This window comes from Oncorhynchus keta, chromosome 4 (assembly GCF_023373465.1).
Source record: "Oncorhynchus keta strain PuntledgeMale-10-30-2019 chromosome 4, Oket_V2, whole genome shotgun sequence".
NCBI lineage: Eukaryota > Metazoa > Chordata > Actinopteri > Salmoniformes > Salmonidae > Oncorhynchus > Oncorhynchus keta.
The window spans coordinates 67248573-67260539 of NC_068424.1; the positions used below are offsets into that span (position 1 = coordinate 67248573).

The 11967-nt window shown below is 40.0% G+C and overlaps 1 long non-coding RNA gene across 1 annotated transcript; it reads right to left on the reverse strand.

The window, feature by feature from the left end:
- Positions 1 to 9602: 9602 nt before the first annotated feature.
- On the reverse strand, positions 9603 to 10662 carry LOC127927242 (uncharacterized). The gene is made up of 4 exons (XR_008126659.1): positions 10022 to 10662; positions 9890 to 9977; positions 9714 to 9845; positions 9603 to 9669 (listed from the first exon to the last, which is right to left on the reverse strand). It is a non-coding gene; the product is annotated as an uncharacterized LOC127927242 (long non-coding RNA).
- Positions 10663 to 11967: the final 1305 nt, after the last annotated feature.

Consider the following 11967-nt stretch of genomic DNA (forward strand, 5'->3'; position numbering starts at 1 on the left):
AAGTAACAATTGTTGTTCTTTTGTACATCAACTATTCATGTTCGCTAAGTGAGGTGCACCTTGGGAGAGAAACGAAAAAGAACCCCACCGGAAGTCTTTACCCTATTTTAGTGTATTGAAGGCAACGTGCAGTCTCAGCTTATACTTTAACAACCTTTACAGAGCAATACAAGGGGTCTAACTTAGAAGTCCTTATTAACTTTTTGCTGTGTTACACACAGTTGACCAAAGGCTGATGAGAGGGGTTTTCATGCTATTCACCCAGCTTCATTATTAAGTAACTGTTTTCCTCCCCTCGGGCCACAATGAGACCTTATGAGAAACACATCTACAGTAGCGCATGACAGCAGCTTTCAGACGAATCAAAACTCAAGCACGATTTTGAACAGTAAACCCTGAAAATGGCTCCAGACCAGACACACAAAAGACAGCGGACATCATTGATGTTCCGCTTCCCCCTGCTTTAGAACTAAATCCATCATACATTGTGGTTTTTTTTTTTTTCCACCCACCAACAAATCGACCGCGTCTGAGTTGGGTAACCTGTGCATACAGGAGCTAACCTTGCTTAGCTGTGAGGGAATTACCATGTTTAAGGCCTTCTGATACAGCTGTCTTCAAACAAGAAAAATATGACATGAACTATTGATACATTTCTCACTCAGTGTGTACATTTTCACCAAATCTCACTTCTTTGTTTACTTGTTGTTGTTATTGTTGTGGTTGTTTTCCAAGGCCATCCTTAGAACAGCTAAGCGCCCCAGTGTATAAACTGAGTGTACAAAACATTAAGAACACCTTCCTAATAATGAGTTGCACCCGCTTTTGCCTTCAGAACAGCCTCAATTCATTGGGACATGGACACTACAATGTATCAAAAGCGTTCCACAGGGAGCCCATGTTGACTCCAAAGCTTCCCACAGTTGTGTCAAGTTGGCTAGATGTCCTTTGGGTGGTGGACCGTTCTTGATACAAACGTGAAACTGTTGAGTGTGAAAACCCCAGCAACGTTGCAGTTCTTGACACAAACTGGTGCACCTGGCACCTACTACCATACTCCGTTCAAAGCAACTTAAATATTTTGTCTTGCCTATTCACCCTCTGAATGGCATATGCATAGAATCCATGTCTCAATTGACTCAGAACTTAAAAATCCTTCTTTAATCAATAAGGGATCATAGCTTTCACCTGGATTCACCTGGTCAGTCTATATCATGTTAAGAGCATGAGAAAATTGGTATTAGGGGCTCGTATACCATATGCACAACATGTAAATAAATGTGATATAATGAGTAAGTTTACTATACACCAGTGGCGGTCAGTGCCGTTGAAGATGAGGGAGGATGATTTTTTTTCATGAACATGGCCTTATTTCTATTACAGCATATTGGATGACTCTCATTCATATTCAATTCACCCAGTTCAATGAAACAGCGATAGGTTTAGGCTACAACATGAAACTCAATTTTTCCCTATACCCATCATGAGGTTGCTACAACCTAGCCTATGAATGAAGTTTACAACGTAGGTGCACACAGGTCGAGAGACAAATTTCAGGTGACAGACAGTGACATAATCTTGTCTGATATAGGGTGTAATCATTAGTCCAGCAGTTGCAAACAAGAGTTTCTATTGGACAAATGCAGGTATGTCTATCCCTGTTTTGTTCCGTTTGCATCTGTTTAATAAATGTTTTTTCGAAATGAATACACCCCTGATCCCACAAGTGCTCTGATAGGCTGGAGGACGTCCTCTGGAAGTTGTCATAATTACTGTGTAAGTCTATGGAAGGGGGTGAAAACCATGAACCTGGTTTTGCACCCGGTTTTGCATTGAAGTCCATGTACTCAGAGGAGGACAGAAGCTAGCTGTCCTCCGGCTACACCATGGTGCTACCCCACAGAGTGCTGTTGAGGCTACTGTAGACCTTTGCAAAACAGTGTGTTTTAAACAGTTATTTTGGTTGACATGGGATTATATTTAGTATAGTTTTATCTAAAAAGGATACGTATTTTTATGTTTTACAATTTACATTTTTAGGAAATTCCCTGAGGAGGATGGTCCTCCTCTTCCTCCTCTGAGGAGCCTCCACTGCTAAATAGAAGCCAAAACAGAGGCCAAATAGAGGCCAAACACGCAGACATGCTCTCTCTCTCTCTCTCTCTCTCTCTCTCTCTCTCTCTCTCTCTCTCTCTCTCTCTCACAACTACACACACACACACACACACACAAAAGTAATGTGCACGCTCACATCAACACATACACACAATTTCTCACAAACACACACCGTAGACCTAACAAAAGAGCACTGGGAGATGAATCAGAGACTAATAACCTTCACTGACAGGTATAATTCTATCAGGGTAGAATCAGCGATAGCAATTAGACGGTCTTTAGGTGTGGGGATCCTAACTGGGGTCAATTAGAGAGGCTTGGACCATTGCTGACTCCCACTACATGCCTCTGTCTGTCACTAGTGGAGCACTCCATTCTTAATTACATAGTATAAATGTATCTCACATTGGCTTACTCCCTCCCTCTGTCTCTATAGACCACCCCTGATAATGGGTTTCCTGCCCTAGTGCTTGCCCCAAACTACTTTTCCCATGACCTGCAGGAAAGTTCCCTTATTTATTTTCAAATAAACTCTCACAATAACTGATTACCCTTTCTCTTTAATGATAAGAACCTTATTCCCAACCAACTACCCTATATGGTGCTATCCATATGTGTTGAGAAAGCTAATCACCTTGTATGAGAAGACAGTGGGACGTACGTACCACTGGGATGTCATTATCTGATCTGAGCGTGAGCACCGACAATTACCAGAGGAACCGGTCTTCACACGCTTTCTTCCCTAAATATGAACCCATCTGTGCTTGGCAGGGAGTATTGTGTGATGTTGTTCACACTTCACCACACAGTGTATAATGCAATGCTCATTTAACGTTTATGATTGGGGATGTGCCTTTCCTGAAGCCCATCACAGAGCCTCAATGGTAGCCCCTGGGTTAAACTGCATTACAGTGTGGTTGCATGTCAGGATAGAATGGGATTAGATATGTCAAATGACATGGTCTTGATAATGGGATCTCTAACCCAGCACATCCCTCAAATGTGTCATTTTACAGCAGAGGGATGATGGTGTTCAGGTGATGGTGTTCATATCATGGTGTTCAGGTGATGGGGTTCAGGTGATGGTGTTCATATCATGGTGTTCAGGTGATGGGGTTCAGGTGATGGTGTTCATATCATGGTGTTCAGGTGATGGTGTTCAGGTGATGGGGTTCAGGTGATGGTGTTCATATCATGGTGTTCAGACCATGGTGTTCAGGTGATGGTGTTCAGGTGATGGGGTTCAGGTGATGGGGTTCAGGTGATGGTGATCAGGAGAAGGTGTTCAGATCATGGTGTTCAGATCATGGTGTTCAGGTGATGGTGTTCAGACCATGGTGTTCAGGAGATGGTGTTCAGACCATGGTGTTCAGGAGATGGTGTTCAGGTGATGGTGTTCAGGAGATGGTGTTCAGACCATGGTGTTCAGGAGATGGTGTTCAGGTGATGGTGTTCAGGAGATGGTGTTCAGATCATGGTGTTCAGGTGATGCGGTGTGTTTATAGTTCACCTGCCAGCCTTCAACTCAAGAGTTGGCGTGCATCACCAGGTTACTAGTAAGGAAGAAGTAATTGCACACGTGGGGATATGTAGGGGTTTGTGTGTGTGCAAGCTGTATGGGCGTGTGTGTAAAATAACTGTGAGTGAGTGAGTGAGTGAGTGAGTGAGTGAGTGAGTGAGTGAGTGGTCTATATGTGTGTGTGTAAGAGAGAGTGTGTGTTAGTGTGCACTCGCAAGCACAAGTGTGTGTGTGTGTGGTTCGTTATCTGTTTGTGTGCAGCTGTGTGTGATTGTGTGCAGAGAGCTGTACATTTCAGAACTCCTTGGAGAGTGAAGTTGGCACAGGTGTCAAAAAAGTGTTTAATTAGCAAACAAACAAACAAACAAGCAAGCCAACTAGCTCAAATTAGGAGTTAATGGAGTTCCTCAAGGAGAGAAGGCTATGACAGAAGGTAACCGTCACCAGTTGAAGCATTTTAAAGGTGATATGGAGAATGATAAGGGAAATTAGGAAACTTTTGAAGAGAGCTATTGGTTCTATGTAAACTACAGCTTGATTTACATTGAAGAGACATTTCATCTTATTTTTTTATTTTTTATTGTAATTTTACTGAACAATGTGGTTACAAAAAAATGATATCACAACATACATGTCTGACTAATTGTTAAAGCCAACATGGTGTATAAAAAGGGATACAACGCTAAACAGAGGCCTTTGCCTCTTCACAACAAATTCATTCATTGAAAACATCTGTGTGTGTTAGGTTGCCAACTGATGCATTTCAGCACACTTTCATAAGAGCGAAGAATTCTTATATCAAAAATAAACTCAATGTACCCAGAGGAGAATGTTACAGAAATAACCTCAAAGCTCTCACAACTATGTACGGAACTATGTTCAGCCCCACCCATTCTGACCGCTCAAACAAACTAGGTCAAATAGGCTGTCTAAAACTAATAATGCATCTTTCTTAATTGCCCTTACTGTAAGTTAATTTCGAGACAGATGCCATCATCACTAATTATGTGGAATAACTGACACCAATGTACAAAGAAACTTTTTTTTGGCCCTCGTTTAATGGCCCCACCAAATTAAAAGTGTTGTGAACTAGCTACCACGCTGACACACCAATTAAAAACTAAGAATCACTCATGCTCCAACTTTGTCCCCAAGGCTTACATGAAAGGTCTGTTCTTTTTACAGAGATGTTTTGGGAATGAAGAGAATTTCAGAGACAAGGAGCTTAAGGCAACCTGGGACTTAAACTCAATTTCTCCAAAGTCATATCTCCATTATGTGCAGATCTCAACTGTATCAGTCATTCACCTGAAGTTCTGACAAACTTTTCACCGTCAAATGTAATATACATCTGCAAGTCAGTTAATTGACATTGTTATTTAGTTGAAGAGTCCTAAATACAGTATACTGAAACTTGGTACAGTATGAATTAGAATCAGAATCACTTTATTCACAGACTTACACATACATATCCTGAATTTGACTTAGTCCCCATTTTTGTATGCACTTTTCTCTCTATGCATAAGCTGACCTTGAAATGAAGCATGAGCATAGCATGCTATTCACCCACTTTTTGTTCAGGGATTGAGATCTATGAAATGAAGGTCATCAATTTGGAAACCCAAGCTGTGGGCTGAACCTGCCGAGTTGATGTACAGTGCATTTAGAATGTATTCCCACCCCTTGACTTCTTCTGCATTTTGTTGTGTTGCAGCCTGAATTTAAAACCTCTTAGGGAAGCTGCGAAAATTCGCAGCTTTTTGTTAAAAATCGCGCAACATTTCAGCACCCTGCTATTCATGCCAGGAATATAGTATATGCATATGATTAGTATGTGTGGATAGAAAACACTCAGACGTTTCTAAAACTGGTTAAATCACGGCTGTGACTATAACAGAGCGTGCGTTTCATCGAAAAGTGCAGGAAAATCTGATCACTGAAAATTGAAAAAAATATCCATGCGCCACTTCCAAGGATTGTTAAAGGTGAACTGGATTAAATTGCCAACTACTTGTTTCTTGGTCAAACAGACGCAAGGCAGCGCATTTCTTCCGGTCTCCGACCGGATATTTTGGTTGAGATTTATCCGGACAGCATTTCCAGACGGACACCTATAGAATTGACATTGCCTTGTTATCAATTTTATCGCTTATTAATGTGTACTAATACCTAAAGTTGCATTACAAAAGTATTTCGAAGTGTTTTGTGAAAGTTTATCGTCAACTTTTTTAATTTAAAAAAATGACGTTACGTTAGAAAACGCAATTTTTTTCCGTTGTTCACACAGTCTTGATAGATCGATATCTAGGCTATATATGGACCGATTTAATCGAAAAAAGACCCAAAATTATGTTTATGGGACATCTAGGAGTGCCAAGAAAGAAGCTCGTCAAAGGTAATGAATGTTTTATATTTTATTTCTGCGTTTTGAGTAGCCCCCGGCTATCGCAAAATCTGTCGTTAGGTGACGTTGAAGTATTTTGGGGGATACATGCTATCAGATAATAGCTTCTCATGCTTTCGCCGAAAAGCATTTTACAAATCTGACTCGGTGGATAGATTCACAACGAGTGTAGCTTTAATTCAGTACATTGTATGTGCATTTTAATGAAAGTTTGAGTTTTATCAAAAACTATACGTGGCGCACTTGAAATTTCCTCTGATTTATGTTCCCACCTCGGAACCACGGCCCTTAACACACAACACCCCGTAATGTCAAAGTGGAAAATATGTTTTTCAAAGTTTTTATATATGAATAAAATTGAAAAGCTGAAATGTCTCAAGTCAATAAGTTTTCACCCCATTTGTTATGGCAAGCCTAAATACTTTCAGGAGTTTAACATGTGCTTAACAAGTCACGTAATAAGTTGCATGGACTCAATAACAGTGTTTAACAGGATTTTTTAATGATTAACTAATCTCTGTACCCCACACATACAATTATCTCAAACATAGAATCCTGCACAGAATACAAATATTCCAAAACATGCATCATGTGTGCAACAAGACACTAAAGTAATTCTGAAAAAAAATGTTGCAAAGAAATTCACTTTTATCCTGAATAAAAAATATATATGTTTGGGGCAAATCAAATTCAACACATTGCTGAGTACCACACTCCATATATTCAAGCATATGTTATGGGTATGTTTGTAATCGTTAAAGACTGGGGAGTTTTTCAAGATAAAAAATATACGGAATGGAGCTAAGTTCAACCAAAATCCTAGGGGAAAACTGGTTCAGTCTGCTTCAACCAGACACTGGGAGATGAATTCACCAAGACAATAGTTGCTTACCAAGAAGATAGTGAATGTTCCAGAGTGGCCAAAGTTACAGTTTTGATTGAAATATTCTTGAAAAGACTTGAAAATAGTTGTCTGGCAATGATCAATAACTAATTTGACAGAGCTTGAAGAATGTTAAACAGAATAATTGGCAAGTATTGTACAATCCAGATGTGCAAAACCCATAGAGACTTACCCAGAAAGACTCACAGCTGTAACTGCTTCCGAAGGTGGTTCTAACCAGTAATGACTCAGGGGTGTGAATACTTAAGTAAATTAGATATTTCATTTTCATTTTCAATCAATATGCAAACATGTCTAAAAACACATTTTCACTTTGTCATTATGGGGTATTGTTTGTAGATTGTTGAGATTCTCCATTTAATCCATTTTTAATTCAGTCTGTAACACAACAAAATGTGGAATAAGTCAAGGGTATGAATCCTTTCTGAAGGCACTGTATGCACTTTAGAATGTTTTAATTATAGCCGATGTCTGGGTTTTTCTACATTTGATTTTATAATTTGTATTACGTTAAATATTAGCCACTATTGGTAGCCACCGTCAATTATACCCACATACATTTGTAACGATCACTTTAGTGTTTCCTTACATTTTGCATCATTCCATTCCATTGTTACTGTAGTTTACCTTTCTTTCCTTTTGTGGAAATTGTTCCTGAGGGTCACTAGCATTAGTGGATCATATTAGGCTGACATTGTTCAATAATGTGGGGTATGTAGCCGATTTGAGTCATTATGGAACTCAGACCACACATAGCAGGTTAAACCTGGAACCTGACGCTTGGTTCACGACGACTGAAACATTTTTATTCATCAATGTTGAGTGTAAAGGCTCTCCAATAATTGTTTTAAATAATTCATCCATACAATACTTTATTACCTTAAATGTGTTTAATTAATCTACACAATCAGAGTATTTTTTATCTACCAGTTGGTGCTGAAACTGAGATTAATATACAGATGGCTTTCTTTCAGTGATGCCTATTTTCTGAACCTGATCTCTCTATATATTCTAGTCAGTCAACAAAATTCAAACTAGTGCTACACCTTATTTAAATGGATAGCTTAAGATAAATGTACTAAAAACAATATTAGATGAACATCCACGAGAAAATCTGTTGGCCAGCAAGTGGGAGAGTTTTCAACGTTTGAATCTATTCAGAGTGAGCGAAGGAACCACGCCTGCAAATCTCGTTACTCGCCTTCACAAGGTAAGTCTGAATACCAACTACTGAAAAGTGTGTAGGAAAGGCATGCTAAAGAAAGGCATCATTTTCTACGTTTGAATCAGGCCTTTAGTGAATAGGTACTCCAAGCAATAGACAATGTACAAAAATATTACAGACACAAAGTCAACACACAGAATATATAATATAAATACAATGAACATAAAACTCCGGAATAAAACTGATTTACGATGGGGATATATAACTGATGTACACCCAGTCACATCCAATAACTGACAACCAAACAGCCGTCGATTGAAAGTTATAAGGAAGCTCTAGGCCCATATTAATAAAGCGTCCTCGAGTAGGAGTGTTGATTTAGGATCACTTTAGCCTTTTAGATCACAATGAATGACATTACATGGATGGGGGCGGGGAACTGACCCTAGATCAGTACTCCTACTCTGAGACGGTTAATATGACCCTTGCAAAATGTTATGATGAAACTACATTTTTATATTTCTGTCAGACGCTCTTATCCAGAGTGACTTACAGGAGCAATTAGAGGTAAAAGCCTTGCTCAAGGGCACAACAAAAGATGTTTCACCTAGTCGACTCAGGGATTCGAACTAGCAACCTTTCATTAGTGGCCCAACACTCTTAAAGGGACAGAAAAACTCATAGTGTCAATACATCTATGATGCCTCTCAATTTAACTCATGATTCTGTTCATATATCTAACTCTCTCTCCGCCACAATAACACACCTATGATGTCAAACCCAAAGGGAAAGAACCAGGCCAAAGATAAATCTCAATTTAAAAGCATTGTGGTTGTAAATTCATCCATTTGCATGATAAATGAGCCTCATAAAGTATACACTTTACAGTAGATCTGAATAATTAAAGGAGAATAAAAACATCAAACATGTTGTCTTTTTTGGGTAACTCTTTTGCTTGACTTGTTGGCTTATCAAAGGTAACAGAGTCAGGGGACCAAACAAATCAATTCCCCTGACAAGGGACACATGTCTCAATGGATGACTCACTGACATGCTGTCATGTACAAGGTGGACGAGAGAAGGCAGCAAACTCCTACTGACAACCACACAGCAGTCCTTTCAATGTGTAATACTCACTGCTATACCGTGTTTCATACTAGCTTTTTCCACGCCACAGTCTACAAATTCTAAATGCCATGAGTCCTACCGTCCACCACGGTCGACACATTCTATATGGCATAAGTCCTACCGTCCACTAGACAGTCAGTATACACATGCTACATTCCATGAGCGCTACAGTCCACACCACAATCTACACATTCAATGTGTAATGAGTCAAGCAGTCCACACCACAGGTTACACATTCTACGTGCCATAAGTCCTACCGTCCACACCACAATCTACACATTCAATATTCAATGAGTCTTTACCATCCACGTCACAGTCAACACATTATATATGCCATAAGTCATACCTTCCACATCACAGCCTACACATTCTATATGCCATAAGTCATACCTTCCACTCGACAGCCTACACATTATATATGCCATAAGTCATACCTTCCACTCGACAGCCTACACATTCTATATGCCATAAGTCATACCTTCCACTCGACAGCCTACACATTATATATGCCATAAGTCATACCTTCCACTCGACAGCCTACACATTATATATGCCATAAGTCATACCTTCCACTCGACAGCCTACACATTATATATGCCATAAGTCATACCTTCCACTCGACAGCCTACACATTCTATATGCCATAAGTCATACCTTCCACTCGACAGCCTACACATTATATATGCCATAAGTCATACCTTCCACTCGACAGCCTACACATTATATATGCCATAAGTCATACCTTCCACTCGACAGCCTACACATTCTATATGCCATAAGTCATACCTTCCACTCGACAGCCTACACATTATATATGCCATAAGTCATACCTTCCACTCGACAGCCTACACATTATATATGCCATAAGTCATACCTTCCACTCGACAGCCTACACATTATATATGCCATAAGTCATACCTTCCACTCGACAGCCTACACATTATATATGCCATAAGTCATACCTTCCACTCGACAGCCTACACATTATATATGCCATAAGTCATACCTTCCACTCGACAGCCTACACATTATATATGCCATAAGTCATACCTTCCACTCGACAGCCTACACATTATATATGCCATAAGTCATACCTTCCACTCGACAGCCTACACATTATATATGCCATAAGTCATACCTTCCACTCGACAGCCTACACATTCTATATGCCATACGTCCTACCTTCCACATCACAGCCTACACATTCTATATGCCATACGTCCTACCGTCCACATCACAGCCTACACATTCTATATGCCATACGTCCATGATTGTTTCATCAGATCAGAGGGCATTTCTCCAAAAAAGTATGATCTTTGTGCCCATGTGCAGTTGCAAACCGTAGTCTGGCTTTTTTTATGGCGGTTTTGGAGCAGTGGCTTCTTCCTTGCTGAGTGGTCTTTCAGGTTATGTCAATATAAGACTCATTTTACTGTGGATATAGATAAGTTTGTACCCGTTTCCTCCAGCATCTTCACAAGGTCCTTTGCTGTTGTTCTGGGATTGAATTGCACTTTTCGCACCAAAGTACGTTCACCTCTAGGAGAGAGAACACGTCTTCTTCCTGAGTGGTATGACGGATGCGTGGTCCCATGGTGTTTTTACTTGCGTTCTATTGTTTGTACAGATGAATGTGGTACCTCCAGGCGTTTGGAAACCAGACTTGTGTAGGTCTACAATTATTTTTCTGAGTTCTTGGCTGATTTTATTTTGATATCAAGCAACGAGGCACTGAGTTTGAAGGTAGGCCTTGTGTTACGGATACAAGTATCGTGTGTGTGTGTGTGTGTGTGTGTATCCTGTGTGTGTGTGTGTGTGTGTGTGTGTGTGTTTCTTTTCTCTCCTTCTCCCCTCACAGGTGAAAATCATCACTCCCCAATCAGTCACCAATCCAATCAGAAGACACACCTCCTCCTGTTTCCTACCCTATCACAGTTCCTTTCCCTTGGTTTAAAAACCCTGTCAGTTGTTTGCTCTAGAGCTCAATCGCTCTGTAAATGCCATGTCTGTTTGTGTATTAACCCCTCTTTTGTTTGAGCACCTCCATAGCACTTTGTCCTCACCTGTGAGTATTGTTTTTGGTTATCGTGTTTGTTTGCTGGTGGGAAAAGGGGAAACCAAGACAAGTTGCCCATGGGAATACACTACCCATAGGTAGACTTTGTTAAATACACTAGTTAGAACTGGGCGGACCACCCACTGTATTTTTGGTTAGTTTGTTGGCTGTTCTTAAAGTAGGCTAGTCTAGCTTAGGGGTGTTTTTGAATACTTATTGTTTAATTCCTTGGGTCCAGCTCAGCCCCTTTTCCTGCTCCCCCCATTACCGTGTGTTTTACAATAAAGTTTGACGGTAGATTTCAGTTGTCCTGGTTATTTCGTTCACATTTTTACTTTGTCACAATTATAATTTGCATGAGTTATGTTACGGGTATCATTACCATCCCCCCTAGCCTGTCGGGCCAAAAGGGATTCGTAACACCTTGAAATACATCCACCGGTACACCTCCAATCGACTCAAATTATGTCAACTAGCCTGTCAGAAGCTTCTAAAGCCATGACATAATTTTCTGGAATTTTCCAAGCTGTTTAAAAGCAGTCAACTTACTGTATGTAAACTTTTGACCCACTGGAATTGTGATACAGTGAAATAATCTGTCTGTAAACAATTGTTGGAAAAATGACTTGTGTCATGCAAAAAGTCCTAACCGACTTGCCAAAACTATAGTTCGTTA